Genomic DNA, 24,706 nt, shown 5'->3' with positions numbered 1-24,706 from the left:
TGGATGTGATTGTGTGACTCGAGGATAAGAAAATGAAAATTGATCGGAGAGGATACTGGAATACTACAGGTATGCAAATGCAACAGGAGAATTAGTGGAATTGGGCTACCTTGTGGGCTCCAATCCCGGGCGTATATGTATCTATGTCGCATTATTTGGGTTGGGCTGATATGTACTGTCACACCCGGAGTTTCGTCCTAAGCCTAAATCGTAAAAAGAAATCCGTAAATAACCATTGGCTTAATTAACTCAGGAAAAATCCCTCTAAAAGGAATTAATTCACTTAAATCGAGGCTCGCAAATCGACTCACAGGATTTAAATTCAAATTGCAGAAGTATAAAATTCGGCCAAGCAAATTAATTTAAAACTCGGCAAAAGTGGGGTTTTCCTTTTTCCCTCCTTTTTCCTTTCTTTTTCCCTTCCTTCTCAAATTGGGCCAAAGTCCAATTTTCCTCCCTCTCTCTTTTTCCTTTTTCTTTTTCTTTTTCTTTTCCTTCCTTGGCCGGCCCAGCCGAGCCGGCCCATCCTCCTCCTCGGCCGGCCCAGCCGACCGGCCTCCCTCCGCCCGCCGCCGCGCGCTCCGCCTGGGCCGCCGCTCGGCCCAGCTAGCCGCTCGCCCGCGCCGCGAGTCCGCGTCGCCTCCCTCCTCTCTCCCGCGCCACTGACAGGTGGGGCCCACCTGTCAGTGACTGTTTCGCGCCCGTGCCCGCGCCGCGCCGCGTCCGAGCTGAACTCCGCCGCCGCGCCGCAACCGCCGCCGCCGCAACCGCCGCCGCCGAGACCGCGCCGTCGCCGACTCGGTCTCCAACGTCTACCCGCCCTAGCCGGTGCCGCCACCCTATAAATCCCGAGCCGCCGCGCGCCGTCGCTCGCTTTCCGTCGTCGCTCGAGTCGCCGCCTTGCTGCCGCCGTTCGCCGCCGCCGCGCAATCTCGCCGCCAGCCGCTGGTCGTCGCCATCCCGCTGCGTCACCATCTCCGCGCCGCCGTCGCCGTCGGATTGCCGCCCCCGTCGTCGCCGGTGGACATCCCCAGCGCCGCGCGCTCCCTCTCCGCCCGGTCGCCGCAGCGCCTCGTCGTCTCGCCGCCGCCACTCGATCTCCGTCGCCGCCGCCGATCTCCCGCTCCTACCCGCGACGCCACCTCCGCCTCGGTCTCGCCGACCCGCCCGCGCCCTCGCCGCCGCCGGTGAGCCTCCGCACCCACCTCCCCTCTTTCTCCCCCTTTCCGGCCGACCGCCGCCGAGTCGCGTGCCGTCGCCGGACGAGGCCGAAGCCCGCCGCTCCCGTCGGCCACCGTGGTCGTCGTCGCCTCTGCGTCGCCGACGTCTGGCCGCCGTCTCTTGCGCCCGCACGTGCCGCGCCGTCGCTGCTCGCCAGCCGCCGTCGCCGCTGGTCGCCCGGGTTGCGCCCGTGCGTCGCCGCCCCCGCCGGTCGTCGCCGTCGCGCCGTCGGCGCCCGCCGGTCGTCGCCGTCGCGCCGTTGCCGTCGCGTCGCCGTCGCCGTGCGCCGCCGCCGCCGCGTCGCCCGCCGCTCCCGCCGGTCGCCGCCGTCCACCCAAGCCGCGCCCTGCGCCTCGCTCCTCTCTGTCCTCTCTCGCTGACGAGTGGGACCCACTCGTCAGTCGCTCCCCGCGCCCGCCTCCTCTCTCTCCTCCCGGGCCCAGCTGTCAGCGCCTCTTTTCCTCTCTCTCTCACCGACAGGTGGTCCCCACCTGTCAGCCGTCAGTACCTCTCTCCTCGCTGACGTCAGCAGCCCCATTAATTGCGCAATAATTGATTTAGGACTTTTCTGTTTAGTTAAAAAACCCAGAAAACTTCTAAAATTCATAAGTAATTCATCTAGTCTCCGTTTAGGTCCATTCAAATTTCATTAAATTCATAAAATTATCAAGAATCCATTAAAAATAGTTTCTTTTGCTGTTTCAGTAGAGTTTGTGCCTGTTTTATTTATTTTTGTGCTTTGTCGCTTAGATTCGGACCCCGCCGAAGAGCCGGTTTACTTCGAGATCGTCGCCGAAGTTCCCCAAGGGCCAGAGCAAGGCAAGTGACACTCATCCTTGAACATATTGAACCCATTATTGCAAATTCCCCGCTTTATTACTTCAAATATGCATTGTTTTAATTAAAGTACGTGCTTTATGCTATTTTTGGGTAAACCTTATTAGTATGCCGTCGTTTATCCAACTTTATTCATTGCTGGACCAGGGGTAACTTGATTAGAGTCAGGCCTAGGTTAATGCTTAGCCATGCTTAGAACAAATAGCTCATGGGATCACATATAATTATGCTTAGTTCTGAATAGCCGAGATAATGATTCACTACCCGGTTTGGGTTAATGTCAACTAAAATATTGATAATGGTGGGCTATGGGTGCATGGTTCTGAGAGTCGCACCCATGGCGATTAAGGACCGGTTCACGGGAAACCCTGGAAGTCGTTAAGTGCTAATCACATGCCGAAATGGGTAAGGTGGGATTTGGAGCATGACTTCGAACTATTTGACGTACCCAGGTAAGGGTAGGCGTGATGGAGTATGGACGGGCAATCGTGGTGTAACGAAAGCTTCTCCTGCTTCCGGATCTACCGAGGCACAAGAGGGGACTGCCCGACTTGGTGTAAAGGAGGGGGTGAAACCTGAAGTGTGGTACGATTAAATAGGGAGGGTTGTGTAACGGGTCCTATCACGGTCTTGTGTAGTGGAGTCGTGTCTTGTGGGTACAGTAGTACACCTCTGATCAGAGTATAAACTATTCGAATAGCCGTGCCCACGGTTACGGGCGAACTCCCAGCTTCACTGTGATTAGTGAACCCTAATAACTTGAGTAAAATCTGGTATCACTTGGGACTGCTGCAACGTGGTGTAACGTTGAGTAGTGGTTGGGCCTGTTGCAACGTGGTGTAACGTTGGACAGTGTTGTGGTACTTTACAACTGTTTATTTATTTATGCTTCTCTGTATTTAAATTACCTTTATTCTTTCAGTCTCTGTTATTTATTTAAACTGCTGCTTTGCCGCAACTAACCCTAGCCCGTCCTTGTTAATCCCTATGCATCATTTGTTTCCCCCTTGTCCGTGTTACTTGTTGAGTACGGTGGTTTGTACTCAGCCTTGCTTAACTTTCCCAACCCAGAGCTAGAAGCAGAGTCCGTTGGAGGTGCCCCTCAGGAGTGAGCTGTTCCGCCGTCGAAGTGTTGCCTGTGGACTGGAGCCGTACCCGCTGGAGCTAGTCTACCCCTTTGTTTTTTTTTCTTTCCGCTGCATTTCCGCTAGAATAAGTGTAATTTTCAGTTGTTTCTAAGAACGATGGTTATGTAATCAACATTGTCTTTTTGTGTACCCTGGCTGGTCCTGGACAGGGATTTAATACACAATTAAGTTCAGAAATTCATGTGAGGAATTTCTGGGCGTGACAAGTTGGTATCAGAGCCTCCTTTGACCGTAGGATCAGCCCAATGGAAACCCTAAGAGCCCTCTGCTTTTCATGTTTGTGCATAGTTTGCGAAAGTGGGAGTGTTTTGAAAATGGGTTGGTGTTTTTCCAAAAACGTGAGTGATTTAAAAAGACAAAACCCCTTTTGTTGAAAAGCGTGAGTAAATCGATTTACGGGTAAAACTTTATTTACTTTCTTTCTTTTATGATTTATTTATCTTGAAATAAAATTTTGCATCTATTGATTCCAAATCCTTGTGCTCTTTAGATGGCTGACCACCCCTTGTACCATCGTGGAAACGGAATGGCTGGATTCGTGGCAGAGTTGGCAAGAGTCTCATTCACCGCAGGATACCCCTACGAGCCGGAGTACACCACGATCCATCCTCTGGAAGGCGAGTTTCCCCACCGAGTAAGATTGGAGCTGCATGGAATCCCCGGTTTCCTCCCTAACTTGGAAGCAGAAGGAGCTGGAGGTTCGCATGAGCATGCCTGCCAGGAAGCTGCCTACAGTCTGATGACAACGCTCAGGGCCAGGCATGACCTGACGTTCCGACATTCGGCTTACCGGTATCACCCTGGTCGTGGACCCAATTCCATGGTCAGTAGGTTTCGGTCTGCCCGAAGTGAGCAAGACCCTACCTTCGGTAGGATGTGCACGGTGCTGCAGGGTCTCGACCAGATGCATCACGACCTCCACGAAGCGTCCAAGGCTCTGAACAACGCCAAGCTCACCCAGATCGTTCGTCTGCAAGATGAGGTCGACCGCTTGAAGAAGGAGAATGCCAGGCTCAAAGGACTCCCAGAGCCCGGCGGTGCAAGGTGTCGCACTACGGCAAGAAAGCGAACCCGTGGGCCGCCCAGAGTTCAGTCTTACCCCGGTGCCCCGGATGAACCAGGACCCCTGATGCAGATGGTGCCATCCTCTCCGACCCCGGTGCCCGAGGAAGGTGTCTCCCCGTTCAACGCAGCAAGGAACCGCAACAGGGTCGTCACGGTCTCTAGCAGCAGTGAGTCCGCTTCTGGTGAAGATGAAGATGGTCTCCCTAGCAACTCAAGAAGCCGCTCTGAAGACGAGGAAGAAGATCCGTCCCCCGTCGTCAGTCGTCACTCTCCTTCCGTGCCTTAGACGCCGCCCTTAGCTTCGTTTTAGTCGTTGTGTGCTAGTTTTGGTGTGTTAGGTTTGCTTCGCTTGGGGCTAGTGGTGAACCATAGCAGTAGTGGGGTTATGGTTGTGCCGCCAGGAGTTGTGTGGTTTTTAAGTGTGTTTCTTAAGCAAGACAATTACAGTTCACTAATTAAATAAAGCCCCTGTTTGCTTAGTCGTTTCTTTTTCTTCTTTCTCTTTCTGTTCCTCCCGCCCCGCAGATGGTGAACACCCGTCACGGCAATCGCGACACCGACCAGTCCAGCACCGGAGGACCACCCCCGCCGCCCCCGCCGCCCCCACCAGAGAACCCGTCGCTTGCCCAGGTTCTTGCTAACCAGACACAGATGCTCTCTTGGATGATGCAGCAGATGCAACAGCAACAGCAGCAGCACCAACAACTGCTACAGCAGCTTCTAAATCAAAGTCAGAACAACCAGCAACAGCAGGGACCACCCCCAGTTCAGTCCAAGTTGCCGGAGTTTCTCCGCGTCCGTCCCCCAACTTTCTCAAGCACCACCAACCCCATGGAGGCAAGTGATTGGCTCCATGCTATCGAGAAGAAGCTCAACTTATTGCAGTGCACTGACCCAGAGAAGGTTTCCTTCGCCGTACATCAACTGATGGGTCCCGCCTCTGCTTGGTGGGATAATTTCCTGGCTACCCGCACCGCTACCACAGAAGTGACTTGGGCGGAGTTCTGTCTTAACTTCCGCAAGGCCCATATCCCTGACGGGATAGTCACCCAGAAGAAGCGTGAGTTCCGCGCTCTGCAGCAAGGTACCAAGACAGTGACAGAGTACCTTCATGAGTTCAATCGCCTAGCGCGATACGCTCCTGAGGATGTCCGCACCGACGCCGAGAGGCAAGAAAAGTTCCTCGGAGGCTTGGATGATGAACTAAAGAAGCAGTTGCTTTCGGGCGACTATGCTGATTTTGAGAAACTAGTGGACAAGGCCATCCGTCAAGAGGACCAGCACCTCCAGATGGACAAGAAGAGGAAGGCTTCGCAGTTCAGGTCCAACCAGCCGCCTCCTCAGAAGCCCCGATTCCACACCAGCCCCTATCCTCAGAATCAGCAGCACGGGCAATCAACCTTCATTGTCCGCCAACATCGTCCTTACAACCCCAACAACTTCTCCAGTGCTTCGTCCCAGCGTGCTCCACCTCAACGCGCTCTTCCTGCATCAGCTCCCCGGCAACAGAATGCTCCTCCACCGACAGCTCAACCTCCTCCAGCCAGGAAGGATGCAGGTGCAAAGCCTGGGGTGTGCTACAACTGTGGCGACCCAGGTCACTTTGCTGACAAGTGCCCGAAGCCGAAGCGCAGTGGGCAAAGGTTCGTGCAAGCTCGCGTGAATCACGTCACCACCGAAGAAGCACAGGCTGCGCCAGAAGTAATACTGGGTACGTTTCCTGTCAACTCCGTACCTGCTACAGTACTTTTTGATTCTGGTGCTACACACTCTTTTATTTCAAGGAAGTTTGTGGGATCGCTTGGGTTAAAAAGGGAAAAGTTAAGAGACCCGATGCGGGTTAATACTCCAGGGCATAGTATGTTTTCGGACCTTTATAGCCCTGTTGTGCCCCTAGAAATCCAAGGGACACCCTTTCTAGCCAATCTCATCCTTCTCGAATCTAAAGACCTAGATGTCATTTTGGGAATGGACTGGCTTACCAAGCATCAAGGAGTGATTGATTGTGCCAAGCATACAGTCACCTTGACCAGTGAAGAAGGTAAAGTGGTGACTTATTAGTCACTGGAGTCAGTGTCAACCAGGACTTGTTTGAATCAGATGGAAGCCGAAGAACAGCCCTCGGAAAAAGACAAAGACCCAAAGAAGTTGGAAGACATACCAGTGGTTTGTGAGTATCCGGAGGTGTTTCCAGATGATCTCACAACGATGCCGCCAGAAAGAGAGATCGAGTTCCGTATCGACTTGGTACCCGGAACCGCACCGATCTATAAGAGACCCTACAGGATGGCCGCCAATGAGATGGCAGAAGTGAAGAAGCAAGTGGATGAACAGCTTCAGAAAGGTTACATCCGACCGAGTACCTCGCCTTGGGGTGCCCCGGTTATTTTTGTTGAGAAGAAGGACAAAACTAAGAGAATGTGTGTGGACTATCGTGCTTTGAACGATGTCACCATCAAGAATAAGTATCCTCTGCCAAGGATTGATGACCTATTTGATCAGTTGAAGGGAGCCAAAGTTTTCTCCAAGATCGATTTGAGATCAGGGTATCACCAGTTGAGAATTCGGGAAGAAGATATCCCTAAGACGGCATTCACTACTCGCTATGGCTTGTATGAGTGTACGGTAATGTCGTTTGGACTTACTAATGCCCCGGCATTCTTCATGAATCTCATGAATAAGGTGTTCATGGAATACCTGGATAAGTTTGTGGTTGTCTTCATCGACGACATTCTTATCTACTCCAAGTCAGAAGAAGAGCACGAGCAACATTTGCGGATTGTGCTAGAAAAGCTAAGAGAACACCAGTTGTATGCCAAGTTCAGCAAGTGTGATTTTTGGCTGCATGAAGTGAAGTTCCTTGGCCATGTGATCAATGCCCAAGGTGTAGCCGTAGACCCCAGTAATGTGGAGTCAGTGATCAAGTGGACCCCGCCTAAGACGGTTTCCCAAATCAGGAGTTTCTTAGGACTCGCGGGCTATTACCGCCGGTTCATTGAGAATTTCTCGAAGATAGCCAAGCCAATGACACAGTTGTTGAAAAAGGAAGAGAAGTTCAAGTGGTCAAGTGAGTGCGATAGGAGTTTTGAAGAACTCAAGCAAAGGTTGGTTTCGGCACCCGTGTTAGTTTTGCCGGATCAAACGAAGGACTTCCAGGTTTACTGTGACGCATCCAGATCAGGACTGGGATGTGTGCTAATGCAAGACGGAAAGGTGGTTGCTTACGCCTCTCGTCAGTTGAGACCACATGAGGGTAACTACCCGACTCACGACTTGGAATTAGCAGCTGTAGTGCATGCCCTAAGGATTTGGCGACACTACTTGATCGGTAACAAGTGTGAAGTGTATACGGATCATAAGAGTTTAAAGTATATCTTTACACAACCGGATTTGAATCTCCGTCAGCGAAGATGGTTGGAATTGATCAAGGATTATGATCTAAGTATCCACTACCATCCAGGCAAAGCGAATGTAGTTGCAGATGCCTTGAGCCGGAAGAATTACTGCAACGCTGCGATGTCAACAGAAGTTTGTGAGCAGTTGCAACAGGAGTTTGAACGACTAAATTTGGGTTTAGTCGACGAAGGTTTTGTGGCAACCCTAGAAGCGCAGCCCACTTTGGTGGATTAAGTACGCCAATCCCAAGCAAATGACTCGGAGATAGCCGAACTAAAGAAAAATATGCGAGTTGGTAAGGCTCGAGATTTTTCAGAAGATGAACATGGAACAATCTGGATGGGAAACAGGTTGTGCGTACCAGATAACAAGGAGTTGAAGGAGTTGATACTCCAAGAAGCTCATCAAACCCAGTACTCTATTCACCCTGGGAGTACTAAGATGTATCAGGACCTCAAAGAAAAGTTTTGGTGGGGTAGTATGAAGAGAGAGATTGCAGAGTACGTCGCCTTGTGCGATGTTTGTCAACGAGTCAAAGCAGAACACCAAAGGCCAGCAGGACTATTGCAACCTCTCCAGATTCTAGAATGGAAATGGGAAGAAATCGGGATGGATTTCATCACTGGTTTACCAAGGACTGCTGCTGGTCATGACTCGATTTGGGTAATCGTTGATCGATTGACAAAGGTCGCTCATTTCATACCAGTTCACACTACCTACTCCGGGAAAAGATTAGCCGAGATTTACTTGGCTAGGATCATGTGTTTACATGGAGTACCGAAGAAGATCGTTTCTGACCGTGGGAGTCAGTTTACTTCAAAGTTTTGGCAGAAGCTACAGGAAGAATTGGGAACCCGACTGAACTTCAGTACGGCTTATCATCCCCAGACAGATGGTCAGACAGAGAGGGTAAATCAGATTCTTGAAGATATGCTCAGAGCTTGCGCTCTCGACTTTGGTGGAACGTGGGATAAGAATCTACCGTATGCAGAGTTCTCATACAACAACAGTTATCAAGCCAGTCTGCAGATGGCACCTTTTGAAGCATTGTATGGGCGAAAGTGTCGTACACCCCTCTTCTGGGATCAAACAGGAGAACGTCAAGTTTTTGGGACTGAAGTTTTAAGCCAAGCGGAAGAAAAGGTCAGAATAATCCGGGAAAGGTTGAAAACGGCCCAAACCAGACAGAAGAGTTATGCAGATAATCGTCGAAGGGACTTAGCCTTCGAAGCAGGAGACTATGTGTACCTCCGCGTCACACCCTTGCGAGGAGTACACCGGTTTCAGACCAAAGGAAAATTGGCACCACGTTTCGTGGGACCATACCGGATAGTGGAACGCAGGGGAGAAGTTGCGTATCAGTTGGAACTCCCCACTAACATGGCCGGAATCCATGACGTGTTCCATGTGTCGCAGCTCAAGAAGTGTCTCCGTGTGCCTGAGGAACAGACCAACTCCGAGCACATCGATCTGCAGGAAGATCTAACTTATGTGGAGAAGCCAGCACGGATTCTAGAAACCAGTGAAAGGAAGACTCGGAACCGTGTGATCAGATTCTGCAGAGTTCAGTGGAGTCACCACTCAGAGGAAGAAGCAACATGGGAAAGAGAAGATGAGCTCAAGGCCGCCCATCCGCACCTCTTCGCCAGTGCCTCCGAATCTCGGGGTCGAGATTCCGTTTAAGGGGGGTAGGTTTGTCACACCCGGAGTTTCGTCCTAAGCCTAAATCGTGAAAAGAAATCCGTAAATAACCATTGGCTTAATTAACTCAGGAAAAATCCCTCTAAAAGGAATTAATTCACTTAAATCGAGGCTCGCAAATCGACTAACAGGATTTAAATTCAAATTGCAGAAGTATAAAATTCGGCCAAGCAAATTAATTTAAAACTCGGCAAAAGTGGGGTTTTCCTTTTTCCCTCCTTTTTCCTTTCTTTTTCCCTTCCTTCTCAAATTGGGCCGAAGTCCAATTTTCCTCCCTCTCTCTTTTTCCTTTTTCTTTTTCTTTTTCTTTTCCTTCCCGGGCCGGCCCAGCCAAGCCGGCCCATCCTCCTCCTCGGCCGGCCCAGCCGACCGACCTCCCTCCGCCCGCCGCCGCGCGCTCCGCCTGGGCCGCCGCTCGGCCCAGCTAGCCGCTCGCCCGCGCCGCGAGTCCGCGTCGCCTCCCTCCTGTCACGCCCGGAGTTTCGTCCCAAGCCTAAATCGTAAAAAGAAATTCGTAAATAACAATTGGCTTAATTAACTCAGGAAAAATCCCTCTAAAAGGAATTAATTTAATTAAATCGTGGTTCCAAATCAATTAACTGGATTTAAATTCAAATTGCAGAAGTATAAAATTTGGCCAAACAAATTAATTTAAAACTCGGCAAAAGTGGGGTTTTCCTTTTTCCCTCCTTTTTCCTTTCTTTTTCCCTTCCTTCTCAAATTGGGCCGAAGTCCAATTTTCCTCCCTCTCTCTTTTTCCTTTTTCTTTCTCTTTTTCTTTTCCTTCCCGGGCCGGCCCAGCCGAGCCGGCCCACTTCCTCTCGGCCGGCCCAGCCGACCGGCTCCGGCCTCCTTCGCCCGCGCGCGTCCCGCCTGGGCCGCTGCTCCGGCCCAACTCGCCGCGCCCGCGCCCGCGAGTCCGCGCCGCCTCCCTCCTCCCCTCGCGCCACTGACAGGTGGGGCCCACCTGTCAGCGACCAGGTTTCGCCAGCGCCCGCGCCCGCGCCGCGTCGCGCCAGCCGAGTCCGCCGCCGCCCCGAGTCCTCCGCCGCGCCGCCGCTGCAACCACCGCCGCAACCGCCGCCGCCGTGTTCGCCGCGTCGTCGACTCGGTCTCCACCGGCCGCTCCGCCCTAGCCGGCGCCGCCACCCTATAAATCCCCTCCCTGCCGCCGCGTCGCCGCTGTTTTCCCTCCGCCACCAAGCCGCCGCTGTGCCCCGCCGTTCGCCGCCGACGTGCGATTGCGCCCTCTGCTGCCCGTCGTCGCCGTCCAGCCGCGTCATCACCTCCGCCTCGTCTTCGCCAACCTTCCGCCGGCCTTCGTCGCCACCGGTGGTCGCCGAGCTTCGTCACCGCCCCTTCGTCCCCTCCGCCGCCATGCCCCGTCGTCTCGGCGCCGTCGGCCGATCTCGCCCCCGCGCGTCGTCAGCCGCCGCGCGTCTGCGTCATCACCGCTGCCTCGCCCTCGCCGACGCGCCGCCTTCTTTGTCGCCGCCGGTGAGCGTTTCTCCTCTCCCTCTCCCGTTTCCCTCATCATCACCCCTGAGCTCACCCCCGCGCCGTCGTCGTTGGACTCCGCCGGTCGCCAGCGGCCCCTGCCAGACCGTCGCCCAGCTCCGCCGTCGTCACGCTGTCCTCGCGCCACCCACGCCTTCCCGCTTGGCCGCTCCGCTCCGCCGCCGCTCAGCCACCCTCTCCCTCCGCTCCGCTCTGCCGCCGCTCCGAGCCGCGCCACCCCGCCGCGGTCTCTGCCTCCTCCTCGCCGACGCCGTCGTCGCCCTTCGGTCGCCGGTCGGTGTCGCCGACGTCGACGCCCTCGTGCCGCCGGTCATCGCCATCGCCACCTCCCCTTTCCTCCACAGCCGTCGCCGTGCCGCCGTGCCGTCGTCGTCGTGCGCCGCGCTCGGGCGCCGCTGCTCGCGCCGCCGACGTCCTCGCTTCCCGGCCGCCGTCGCCAATCGCCGCCGTCCGCCGCATACCCGCCGGTCCGCGCCGCCGTCCGCCGGTCGCCGCCCGCCGCGCCGTCGCGCCGCGAGCCACGAGCCGCGCGCTCTGCTCGCTCCTCTCTGTCCTCTCTCGCTGACGAGTGGGACCCACCCGTCAGTCGTTCCCCGCCAGCCCCTTCCTCTCTCTCCTCCCCGGGCCCGCGTGTCAGCCGCCCATTTCCCCTCTCTCCCACTGACAGGTGGTCCCCACCTGTCAGCCGTCAGTTCCTCTCTCCTCGCTGACGTCAGCAGCCCCATTAATTGCGCAATAATTGATTTAGGACTTTTCTGTTTAGCTAAAAAACCCAGAAAACTTCTAAAATTCACAAGTAATTCATCTAGTCTCCGTTTAGGTCCATTCAAGTTTCATTAAATCCAGAAAAATGCCAAGAATCCATTAAAAATAGTTTCTTTCTCTGTTTCAGTAGTTTTTAGCCTGTTTTTCTTGTTTTGCCTTGTTTGTCGTAGGTTTTGACCCCGTCGCAGCGCCGTTCGTTCTCGAAGTCGTCGCCGAAGTTCCTCGTGGGTCTAAGCAAGGCAAGTGGCACCCTTCTTTGATCATATTGAACCTATGTTTATGAAATCCCCCGCTTTTACATTCAAACATGCATTGTTTTATGCAAATCTATTTATTGTATTTATCTATTGGGCAATTACCAATATATCCGTTGATCCCCATTTATTATTGTCATCCCAGGGTTAATTTGACTAGAATTAGGGTTAGTCAATGCTTAGCCACGCTTAGTTCAACTAGCTCACCAATTATTATTTAATTATTGTTGCACTTTGGTACGCCTTCAATGGTTGTTATCATTATTCATTTCCCGAGGTGGATTAATACAACTAAAATATTGCTTATGGTGGGCTGTGGGTGCATGGTTTTGAGAGTCGTGCCCATGGCAGTTAAGGACCGGTTCTCAGGAAACCCTGAAGGTCTTACACGTACTAACCACAAGCCAGAATGGGCAACGGTGAGACTCGTAATCTAGCTTGTCCCTATTCGACGTACCCAGGCAAGGGTAGGCGTGATGGAGTATGGACGGGCAATCGTGGTGTAACGAAAGCTTCTCCTACTTCCGGATCTACCAAGGCACAAGAGGGGACTGCCCGACTTGGTGTAAAGGAGGGGGTGAAACCTGAAGTGTGGTGCGATTGTCTAGGGAGGGCTGGGTGAAAGGTCTTATGATGGTTTCCGTACTGAGGTATCGTGGTGATACGTTGGGGCATGGTAACATGCTTGGCAGCCATGTCTTGTGGGTAAAGTTGTACACCTCTGCAGAGTAAAACTATTCGAATAGCCGTGCCCGCGGTTATTGGGCGAACCGACAGACTCACTGGGATTAGTTGAACCTCTTTAATAATTTTATTAATCTTGGAACTGGTTTGACCCTGCGCAATGTGGTGTAACGTTGGCAGTGGTTTGGGTCTGTCGCAACGTGGTTTAACGTTGGACAGAGGGTTGACCGTGTCGCTACGTGGTGTAACGTTCGACAGCGGTCTGGGCCTGTCGCAACGCGGTGTAACGTTGGACAGTGGATGATTATTTTGAATGTTTACTTTACTTTTATTTCAGTCTATTTTATCTACTGTTTTGCTAAATTACTGCAGCTTTTGTGCAAGCTAACCTTAGCCTATCCTTGATACCCTGTTGCATGCATTATTCTTCCTCTCTTGGGTGTTACTTGTTAAGTACGGTGGTTTGTACTCAGCCTTGCTTAATATTTTCCCCCACCAGAGCAAGTGCTAGAGCCTGTGTCAGAAGAAGGTTGCTCCGAAGGTTGAAGTAAGGTTCAGTCCGCCGTCGAGAGTGCCTGTGGTGTGGAGCCGTCTTCGCTAGCTGAAGCTGAAGATTAGATGGTTTAGTTTGTTTTCCTTTTCCGCTGCATTTCGATAGATAATTGTTTTTATTTGTTTTTAAGACGTGGAACTGTATATTAATTTGTCATAGTGTGTACTCGGGCTGATGCCTGGACCGAGATTTAATACATGCTATTGTTCAGAAATTTGGTGTAAATTTCTGGGCGTGACAAGTTGGTATCAGAGCCAATCTTGACCGTAGGATGAGCCAAATGGAAACCCTAGGAGCCTTCTTTCATATGCATTAGGTTTTGCAAAATTTGAGTCGTTTGCAAAGAAAAAAAGAGTCGAGTCTTTTGGTTTTGAAAATTTAGTGAGCATACTTGCTTCTCAAACCTTGATCTCTCTATAGATGTGTGTCATCCCACCGACGAGCCCGTGCCTTCGTCGCAGCAGTCATCAGCAACTTCAGCCGATCAAGTGTCAAGACCGAAGATTCAAGTTCTTCCAGAAGTGAAGAGTCAGGTCTGCGCTACTCCAAGCGTCGCTCTCAAGTTGAAGACAAGTCGTTCAAGAGTCAAGCTTTGCTTCTTCAGTCGTCGCAGCCGTTTCGAGCCGTAGACGTTACCCTAGCATCGTCTTTTAGTCGTTGCTTGGTAGTTTTTGTGTGTGTAGGTTTGTTTTGGGGTTAGCGGTTCACCATAGCAAGTAGTGGCGTTATGGTTGTACCACCAGGAGTTGAGTGCTCTTTTTAAGTGTTTTAATCAAGATCAGAAAATTACAGTCGAGTAATTCAAGAAAAGCCCCCTTTTGATTTTCTCCTCCCCTTTGTTCTCCCCTTCTGCTCAGATGGTGAACACAAGGAACAGTAACCGCAACAACAATGGAGCAACTGGAAGTCAAGAAAACCATGAAGGTTCGCGCAATGGATCACCACCGCCGCAACAAGAGGACCCGACGATTGCCCAAGTTCTAGCCAATCAAGCTCAGACGATGACCATGATGATGCAACAGATGCAACAACAACACCAACAGGTGATGCAGCTTTTGATGAATCAGCAGCAGAATCAACACCAAGGACCACCGCCAGCACAGTCAAGGTTATCAGAGTTTCTTCGAGTTCGACCACCGACGTTTGCGAGCACAACCAACCCGATGGAAGCAAATGACTGGCTACATGCAATCGAAAAGAAGCTGAATCTTTTGGAGTGCAGTGATCAAGAGAAGGTCGCTTTCGCGACTCACCAACTGATGGGACCCGCCTCCGTTTGGTGGGATAACCTTCTGGCTACTCGGACTGCCACTACAGATATCACTTGGGACGAGTTCTGCAACAGTTTTCGGAAAGCTCATGTGCCGGATGGAATAGTGGCACAGAAGAAGCGTGAGTTTCGTGATCTACAACAAGGGGATATGACAGTTACAGAATATCTCCATGAGTTCAACCGCCTTGCACGTTATGCCCCGGAAGATGTGCGCACCGATGCTGAAAGACAAGTGAAGTTTCTTGAAGGATTGGATGATGACCTGACCAAACAGCTGATCTCAAAGGATTTTGCGGACTTTGAGAAGTTAGTGGACAAAGCAATCTGCCAGGAGGACCAGTGCAACCAGATGGATCGCAAGAGAAAAGCGGAACAAGTCAACACAGGAAAGAACCAGAAGCCACGTTTGCCCTTTGGACAACAGCAGGGGTCTTCGACACTGATTGTTCGTCAACACCGACCTTTCAACCCAAGCAACTACAACCCCCATGACAACGACAGCAATGGAGGACCACTGCAGCCCTTATCAGCACTGCCACCGCCAAGCCAGACAACACCAGCTCAGAAGCCAGGGGTTTGTTTCAACTGCAACAGACCGGGTCACTTCGCCAAGGAGTGTCCACAGCCAAGACGCAACAAACCAGGATTCGTGCAAGCCCAAGTCAATCAAGTCTCAGCCAAGGAAGCTCAAGCCGCACCCGAGTTTGTTCCAGGTAAGTTCTGCCAACTCTAGACTGCTTGTCTGCACCTCTTTAACAGCTCCTCCGAATCTCGGGGACGAGATTCTGTTAAGGGGGGTGGATTTGTCACGCCCGGAGTTTCGTCCCAAGCCTAAATCGTAAAAAGAAATTCGTAAATAACAATTGGCTTAATTAACTCAGGAAAAATCCCTCTAAAAGGAATTAATTTAATTAAATCGTGGTTCCAAATCAATTAACTGGATTTAAATTCAAATTGCAGAAGTATAAAATTTGGCCAAACAAATTAATTTAAAACTCGGCAAAAGTGGGGTTTTCCTTTTTCCCTCCTTTTTCCTTTCTTTTTCCCTTCCTTCTCAAATTGGGCCGAAGTCCAATTTTCCTCCCTCTCTCTTTTTCCTTTTTCTTTCTCTTTTTCTTTTCCTTCCCGGGCCGGCCCAGCCGAGCCGGCCCACTTCCTCTCGGCCGGCCCAGCCGACCGGCTCCGGCCTCCTTCGCCCGCGCGTCCCGCCTGGGCCGCTGCTCCGGCCCAACTCGCCGCGCCCGCGCCCGCGAGTCCGCGCCGCCTCCCTCCTCCCCTCGCGCCACTGACAGGTGGGGCCCACCTGTCAGCGACCAGGTTTCGCCAGCGCCCGCGCCCGCGCCGCATCGCGCCAGCCGAGTCCGCCGCCGCCCCGAGTCCTCCGCCGCGCCGCCGCTGCAACCACCGCCGCAACCGCCGCCGCCGTGTTTGCCGCGTCGTCGACTCGGTCTCCACCGGCCGCTCCGCCCTAGCCGGCGCCGCCACCCTATAAATCCCCTCCCTGCCGCCGCGTCGCCGCTGTTTTCCCTCCGCCACCAAGCCGCCGCTGTGCCCCGCCGTTCGCCGCCGACGTGCGATTGCGCCCTCTGCTGCCCGTCGTCGCCGTCCAGCCGCGTCATCACCTCCGCCTCGTCTTCGCCAACCTTCCGCCGGCCTTCGTCGCCACCGGTGGTCGCCGAGCTTCGTCACCGCCCCTTCGTCCCCTCCGCCGCCATGCCCCGTCGTCTCGGCGCCGTCGGCCGATCTCGCCCCCGCGCGTCGTCAGCCGCCGCACGTCTGCGTCATCACCGCTGCCTCGCCCTCGCCGACGCGCCGCCTTCTTTGTCGCCGCCGGTGAGCGTTTCTCCTCTCCCTCTCCCGTTTCCCTCATCATCACCCCTGAGCTCACCCCCGCGCCGTCGTCGTTGGACTCCGCCGGTCGCCAGCGGCCCCTGCCAGACCGTCGCCCAGCTCCGCCGTCGTCACGCTGTCCTCGCGCCACCCACGCCTTCCCGCTTGGCGTTTGTGCCTGTTTTATTTATTTTTATGCTTTGTCGCTTAGATTCGGACCCCGCCGAAGAGACGGTTTACTTCGAGATCGTCGCCGAAGTTCCCCAAGGGCCAGAGCAAGGCAAGTGACACTCATCCTTGAACATATTGAACTGTTTCGCGCCCGCGCCCGGCTGCGCCGCGTCCGAGCCGAACTCCGCCGCCGCGCCGCACCCGCCGCCGCCGCAACCGCCGCCGCCGAGACCGCGCCGTCGCCGACTCGGTCTCCAACGTCCGCCCGCCCTAGCCGGTGCCGCCACCCTATAAATCCCGAGCCGCCGCGCGCCGTCGCTCGCTTTCCGTCGTCGCTCGAGTCGCCACCTTGCTGCCGCCGTTCGCCGCCGCCGCGCAATCTCGCCGCCAGCCGCTGGTCGTCGCCGTCCCGCTGCGTCACCATCTCCGCGCCGCCGTCGCCGTCGGATTGCCGCCCCCGTCGTCGCCGGTGGACATCCCCAGCGCCGCGCGCTCCCTCTCCGCCCGGTCGCCGCAGCGCCTCGTCGTCTCGCCGCCGCCACTCGATCTCCGTCGCCGCCGCCGATCTCCCGCTCCTACCCGCGACGCCACCTCCGCCTCGGTCTCGCCGACCCGCCCGCGCCCTCGCCGCCGCCGGTGAGCCTCCGCACCCACCTCCCCTCTTTCTCCCCCTTTCCGGCCGACCGCCGCCGAGTCGCGTGCCGTCGCCGGACGAGGCCGAAGCCCGCCGCTCCCGTCGGCCACCGTGGTCGTCGTCGCCTCCGCGTCGCCGACGTCTGGCCGTCGTCTCTTGCGCCCGCGCGTGCCGCGCCGTCGCTGCTCGCCAGCCGCCGTCGCCGCTGGTCGCCCGGGTTGCGCCCGTGCGTCGCCGCCCCCGCCGGTCGTCGCCGTCGCGCCGTCGCCGCCCGCCGGTCGTCGCCGTCGCGCCGTTGCCGTCGCGTCGCCGTCGCCGTGCGCCGCCGCCGCCGCGTCGCCCGCCGCTCCCGCCGGTCGCCGCCGTCCACCCAAGCCGCGCCCTGCGCCTCGCTCCTCTCTGTCCTCTCTCGCTGACGAGTGGGACCCACTCGTCAGTCGCTCCCCGCGCCCGCCTCCTCTCTCTCCTCCCGGGCCCAGCTGTCAGCGCCTCTTTTCCTCTCTCTCTCACCGACAGGTGGTCCCCACCTGTCAGCCGTCAGTACCTCTCTCCTCGCTGACGTCAGCAGCCCCATTAATTGCACAATAATTGATTTAGGACTTTTCTGTTTAGTTAAAAAACCCAGAAAACTTCTAAAATTGCACAGTAATTCATCTAGTCTCCGTTTAGGTCCATTCAAATTTCATTAAATTTATAAAATTATCAAGAATCCATTAAAAATAGTTTCTTTTGCTGTTTTAGTAGAGTTTGTGCCTGTTTTATTTATTTTTGTGCTTTGTCGCTTAGATTCGGACCCCGCCGAAGAACCGGTTTACTTCGAGATCGTCGCCGAAGTTCCCCAAGGGCCAGAGCAAGGCAAGTGACACTCATCCTTGAACATATTGAACCCATTATTGCAAATTCCCCGCTTTATTACTTCAAATATGCATTGTTTTAATTAAAGTACGTGCTTTATGCTATTTTTGGGTAAACCTTATTAGTATGCCGTCGTTTATCCAACTTTATTCATTGCTGGACCAGGGGTAACTTGATTAGAGTCAGGCCTAGTTTAATGCTTAGCCATGCTTAGAACAAATAGCTCATGGGATCACATATAATTATGCTTAGTTCTGAATAGCCGAGATAATGATTCACTACCCGGTTTGGGTTAATGTCAACTAAAATATTGATAATGGTGGGCTATGGGTGCATGGTTCTGAGAGTCGCACCCATGGCGATTAAGGACCGGTTCACGGGAAACCCTGGAAGTCGTTAAGTGCTAACCACATGCCGAAATGGGTAAGGTGGGATTTGGAGCATGACTTCGAACTATTTGACGTACCCAGGCAAGGGTAGGCGTGATGGAGTATGGACGGGCAATCGTGGTGTAACGAAAGCTTCTCCTGCTTCCGGATCTACCGAAGCACAAGAGGGGACTGCCCGACTTGGTGTAAAGGAGGGGGTGAAACCTGAAGTGTGGTACGATTAAATAGGGAGGGTTGTGTAACGGGTCCTATCACGGTCTCCTTTCCGGTATGCCGTGGTGGTATGTCGGCGCACGTTCAAGTGTAGTGGAGTCGTGTCTTGTGGGTACAGTAGTACACCTCTGATCAGAGTATAAACTATTTGAATAGCCGTGCCCACGGTTACGGGCGAACTCCCAGCTTCACTGTGATTAGTGAACCCTAATAACTTGAGTAAAATCTGGTATCACTTGGGACTGCTGCAACGTGGTGTAACGTTGAGTAGTGGTTGGGCCTGTTGCAACGTGGTGTAACGTTGGACAGTGTTGTGGTACTTTACAATTGTTTATTTATTTATGCTTCTCTGTATTTAAATTACCTTTATTCTTTCAGTCTCTGTTATTTATTTAAACTGCTGCTTTGCCGCAACTAACCCTAGCCCGTCCTTGTTAATCCCTATGCATCATTTGTTTCCCCCTTGTCCGTGTTACTTGTTGAGTACGGTGGTTTGTACTCAGCCTTGCTTAACTTTCCCAACCCAGAGCTAGAAGCAGAGTCCGTTGGAGGTGCCCCTCAGGAGTGAGCTGTTCCGCCGTCGAAGTGTTGCCTGTGGACTGGAGCCGTACCCGCTGGAGCTAGTCTACCCCTTTGTTTTTTTTTCTTTCCGCTGCATTTCCGCTAGAATAAGTGTAATTTTCAGTTGTTTCTAAGAACGATGGTTATGTAATCAACATTGTCTTTTTGTGTACCCTGGCTAGTCCTGGACAGGGATTTAATACACAATTAAGTTCAGAAATTCATGTGAGGAATTTCTGGGCGTGACATGTACCATTAGTGCTAGCTAATTTACTGCCAATTACCAGTTGATAGTATCGTTCCTAATTACCAATTGGGCTCTTAGCCAATGCCACTAGGCCACTGGGGTCTAGTGCTCCTTTTATTGGCCGGCCGGGTCATAGCCAACAAAATAAAGGTGGTACGACTAACCCCGACAGATGCACTAGCTTTGCCTGACTGTTCTTGCCATCGGGGTGGAGCAACGCCGACAACTTCATTAGGATGATTTGGTCTTGGATGTTTGTTGCTACCGAAGCCCTGATCTAGCTGCATATGCTGCTGTTGTAGAAGAGTTCAAAGCTTGTTTTTGTTGAAAAAATAAGCACATAATGATTTAATCGATCGCATAAATAAATCATGACATTGTAAAATAAAAGCATGGCAATACATGGATCGACCAACATGAACATATCTATTAAACATGTATGTGAAAGAGCTATACACGAATAGATTAAACAGATGTCGAGCTAGATTAAACATAATTAACATGTATCGAAGGTTGTTCTGAGGATTGGGCGCACCACCGACCACTCATGGCGTAGGATGTTGACGATGGCGAGCGGCAACCGATCGATGAGGAAGACGATCCGTCGTGGACGAACAACGAGCAGTCGTGTGGAGCGCTTTCCAAAAACCTTTTTCACCCTCTCCCGGTGCAGGACTTCATGAGGGCGATGGTTCCGCATAACTGCTCTCCCGATCGCCGGTGCACGCGAGTGGAGGAGATGGAGTAGACGACGGTAGCAGCGCATCACAGAGGAAAAGACAAACCCTAGAATGTTTTCACATATGTTTGCAGAGAGATAGAGGTTCGGTATATATAGGACGTGTGATCAGTACATCTAACATATCCAAACTCTCACGCATGGAAAGATCCGATACGCTTACCATATCTGGATTCTCACGCATGGAAAGATCTGATACGCCTATCATATCCAAACTCTCACGCATGGAAAGATCCGATACACCTACCATATCCGGATTCTCATGCATGGAAAGATCCGATAATTATGTTTCCAAAACTAATACCGGAATTTCTGTTTATCATAATGTGGGCTTTATTGACTTTCTAGGAATTAATCCTAACAATCCCCCACCAAATCTTAAAAGCCATAGAGATTTGTCTGTCCCAATGTACTTTTTATATACTAGTATTGCGATAGAGACCGATTATGGTTGAACATCCACCTAGAACTCCAAGCTACACTTACTCGCAACTTGAACAATGGCCTTTGCCTTGAATTGCATGTTTGGTGTAAGTAAGTTTCACTCAGAGCCTTGACTAATACTAGGCTGCCAGTAGCCTACCCCGCGTGTGGAGCCTATAAGTCATACTCCATAGTCTATTCATGAGCTTCCTAGAAGATTCACCCAAAATCTCCATAGACTGCGACTACTAGTCAAGCTCATGTAGATGTGTTCTTTCAAGATTACTCTATTGGAAACTATCTTCACTAATTAAAGCCAACAGAACACATTAAGGCATTGCCAACCTGCCTTGTACAAAGAGAGTACATGCATCTTCACTTAGAGAGGGTTTATTTTTTAAGAATACTCTCCTCCAGTTAACTAATGTGGCCACCCCGATCTCGAGTATCGGGATTACCTCATGCTTAATTATACCATTCCCTAGATCGAGTAGATGGTACACACGATATCGAGTCGTAGCATCAGTAGTTCATACAACAGTGCCTCACAGGCTTATTACAAACAGGCACTTGGCTAGATAAAGAGTCTGAACTTTAAGGGACAGTGATAAAACAGGGTAGTAAAGATAGCAGCGTCTAGGTCGTGGTACGCAGACATGCAACAACTGGAGGGCAAGGCTCCACTAAGCATCTTCTTCCGTAGGGAAGTCCTCGAAACACTCGTAGGGATCTACAACTAGCTCTTTTTCGTACACTGATGATGGTTAAAGCAAGGGTGAGTATAGAGGTACTCAACAAGTAACCACGGAAATATACACATGCAAGGTTATCACAAGGAAGCTATAGGGTTCTTTTGCATAAAAGCAGCATTTGCAAAATAGTTTTAACTAGACCTGTTTTCTAGCAGCAATTTCTATACCATGAGTGTAATTAAATAGCCATGAAGGTTGTGTCAGCCATCCACTAATGGTTTTCCTCCGTGGCACCCATGCCATCTTCTAGATAATTCAACCCCCTTGCATCACAAGGAGTAGATCACCTAGACACACATACCACACGTTCATTCTCATCATATACTCCTCTGTTGGGTTTTATGAGTCTAGCCAAGTGTATGTCATGTCCCGGTGCTCATTTCAGAGAGCGCGGCTATTCGAATAGATTTAAACACACTGCAGTGGTAGTACACTTTCCTCGTGCTCCATGACTACCCAACACATGAGCTTCGTCCCAACAAATGAGATGGTCGTGGCAAAGCCTTTTGATAACCTGACTTTGGCAGTGCCCACTCCATGAACTTTAGTCCCCATTGCACTCTAGACGCCCTTTACTAGCAGTGAGGGGAGTTCTAGCGTTCCCAAGGGAGCAGTAAACCAACAAGCACATACACAACACATCACAACTCACTGGGACTGACCTACCCAGTCATTTCCTATGAAATAGGCTTCCTACCTACTTGCACACTCATAAGAACCACCATGGTTTGGGCGCTGCCTCTGCTCGGCTATTTACTAAGCTAGGTCTATACCCATTCAAGAAACACGACTGTACGGTGGTCATTTCATGTATTGCTGCATGGCTTGGTCCTTAACTGATCAGGGCGGGCTAGCATTTCCCTAGAACCACCCATATTCTCACCATTCCGCCCCAATCGAAAATAGTTTTCATCTTAACCACTCATTCTCAACATGGCCGGGTGGCGCTCATGTCTCCACCCACCGTCATGCAATTACTCCCACTTAGTAATGCCTCAACATTATTGTAATCATCTCAAAAGTATAATATTGAAAAAAAATGCACCTAATAGCAAAATTAAGCAATGTCATAGATTGACTAAGTTATAATTGAGTAATGAGGCTACAAGGGTTTCAGGGTAATCAAACATATGACGGGTATAACTATCTACAGTGGGTCTCTAATTGTTCTGCATACAATTTAATGTAAAAGAATGGATTTTAGAAACATATGTTGAACATGGTCAAATGGTGTGGTGACTTGCCTTGCTCAAAGTCTTGCGAACTCGGCTCCTCGCCCGACTCGTTCGCGACTCTGAAATCTGAATTAAATGGAAAGGTCGATAAGTCGTGAGATAAAACCGGTCTCGGGGTGGTCACGAAAGTAACAGCAAGGTACCGACTAGCCGAAGTATTTCGTAAGTCCGGAATTAATGTGGTCGAGGAAAAAAATATAGAAGATGGCTCTGGTTCAGGAGGCAAAAGATTTTGAAACAAAACTGGTTTTGAGCTCTAATACAAAATACTAGATTGTTTGGTACAAATAAAATAAAAGAAAATCAATAGAAAGAAATACATATATAAAACAGGAGTAACTATTTCTAGAAATAGTATTTTTTTTAAAGTAGAGAAGGAGGTAATTTGGTTTAAAGAATTTAGAAACAACAAATAACAACTACTGAAATTTGCAAGGTAATTTAGACTTGATTTTTAATAAATAAAACAGGAAAGAAGCAAAAGGGGGGGTGAAACTGAGGAGGGGGGTGTTTCACCGGCGGCGACGGTGGCTTACGGTGCGGCCGTCTCGGTGGAGGTCGGCGGCTCTCGGCGGCCAGCGGCGGCGTGGCGGAGCGAGGCGAGAGGAGTGCAGAGGCAGGACGGGGGCGCGGCGTCGGGAGGACACCGCCCTCCCCTTTTTATAGGCGGCTCGGCGTCGGGTGTCCGGCGATGTGGCGCAGGCGGCGATCGAGGTGGCGTCTCACGGCGGCGGTGGTGGCGTGCTAGTGGCGGTGGCGTGTTGTTGATGTTGCGGCTGGACGCGACGGTGACTGACGTGTGACGACGCGACGCTACGCGATGAGCGGAGGCGAGTGGCAATAACGGGACACGACGGCAGCGGTTTCCCGGCGCATGGCAGCGAGGCAGGACGGAGTCCCTAGCGCGTGGCGGCGAGGTGGCGACAGGATGCGCGCATGGCGTGCTGGTGGCGGTGGCATTCGGGGCGGCGGAGGCGTGCGGCTTCTCGCGGTAAGGGACGTGACGGCGGTGGCGGTGGTGGCGTGCGAGCGACGGCGACATGTCGGCGGTGGGCCCGGCATGGTGGCATGCTAGTGGTGGTGAGGTGACGTGGCGACGGTGGCCGGGGTGGCCGGTGGCGCTCGGCTGCTCCTTGCTGGCAGAGAGAGGGGGAGAGAGGGAATGAGATGAAAAGGAATTTGGAATTGGAAATTTGAAATTGAATTTTAAAATTGGAGAATTGCTGCTAAAATTCCAATTTTCGAAATTGAATTCCGAATTTAAGGATTTTTGGGTTAATGATTTCTGGATAACCTAAATGGAATTTAATTAGGCTAAAAACGAGATGTTACAACTAATGGCTTGTTCTTCCCAGGTCCTAATTCACGGGATCTTTGATCACATAGGTTGGGTTGCTACCATAGATAACTCATATGGGTCTATACCCATCTCCTTCGATGCATTGTCTATCACATTGCGTGATAGCCCCTTAGTGAAGAGATCTGCCAGGTTTCTAGCTGTTTGGATGTAATCCAACGTTATAACTCCGGAGTTTCTCAACTTTCTCATAGACTTCAATCGTCTCTTCACATGCCTGGACGATTTCATATTATCCTTAGAACTGTTCACCTTAACAATCATGGTTTGATTGTCACAGTCCATTAGGATAGCTGGCATAAGTTTTTCAACAATTGGTAGATGCAATACTAGACATCTCAACCATTATGCCTCAACTATAGTACTATCTAGTGCCGTAAGCTCTGCTTCCATGGTTGACCTCGACAAAATGGTCTGTTTGCAAGACCTCTATGAAACAGCACCACCACCTAGTGTGAAGACGTATCTAATAGTGGCTTTGATCTCATCAGCATCTGAGATCCAATTTGAATCACTATATACCTCCAACACCGCAGGATATCCAGAATAGCGAAGTCCTAAGTCCATAGTACCTTTTAGATAGCGCATAACTCGCTCAAGTGCTTGCCAATGATCATCTGTCGGATTAGAAGTAAACCGGTTCAACTTGCTCACAACAAAGGAGATGTTAGGCCTTGTTGCACTAGCTAGGTACATGAGTGAGACAATGATTGGAGAATACTCAAGTTGATTCCTAGTTTGTTTCCTGTTCTTGCGAAGCAATAGGCTAGGATCATAAGGCGTTGGAGAAGGCTTCCTGTCAATATACCCAAAGCGATTCAAGATCTTCTCCACGTAATGAGATTGCGACAGTGTAATCTCATCATCGCCCTTAACTAGCTTAAT

This window comes from Oryza brachyantha, chromosome 10 (genome assembly GCF_000231095.2).
Source record: "Oryza brachyantha chromosome 10, ObraRS2, whole genome shotgun sequence".
Lineage (NCBI taxonomy): Eukaryota > Viridiplantae > Streptophyta > Magnoliopsida > Poales > Poaceae > Oryza > Oryza brachyantha.
The sequence above is the reverse complement of the archived record's forward strand: the minus strand, read 5'-3'. Positions refer to the sequence as shown.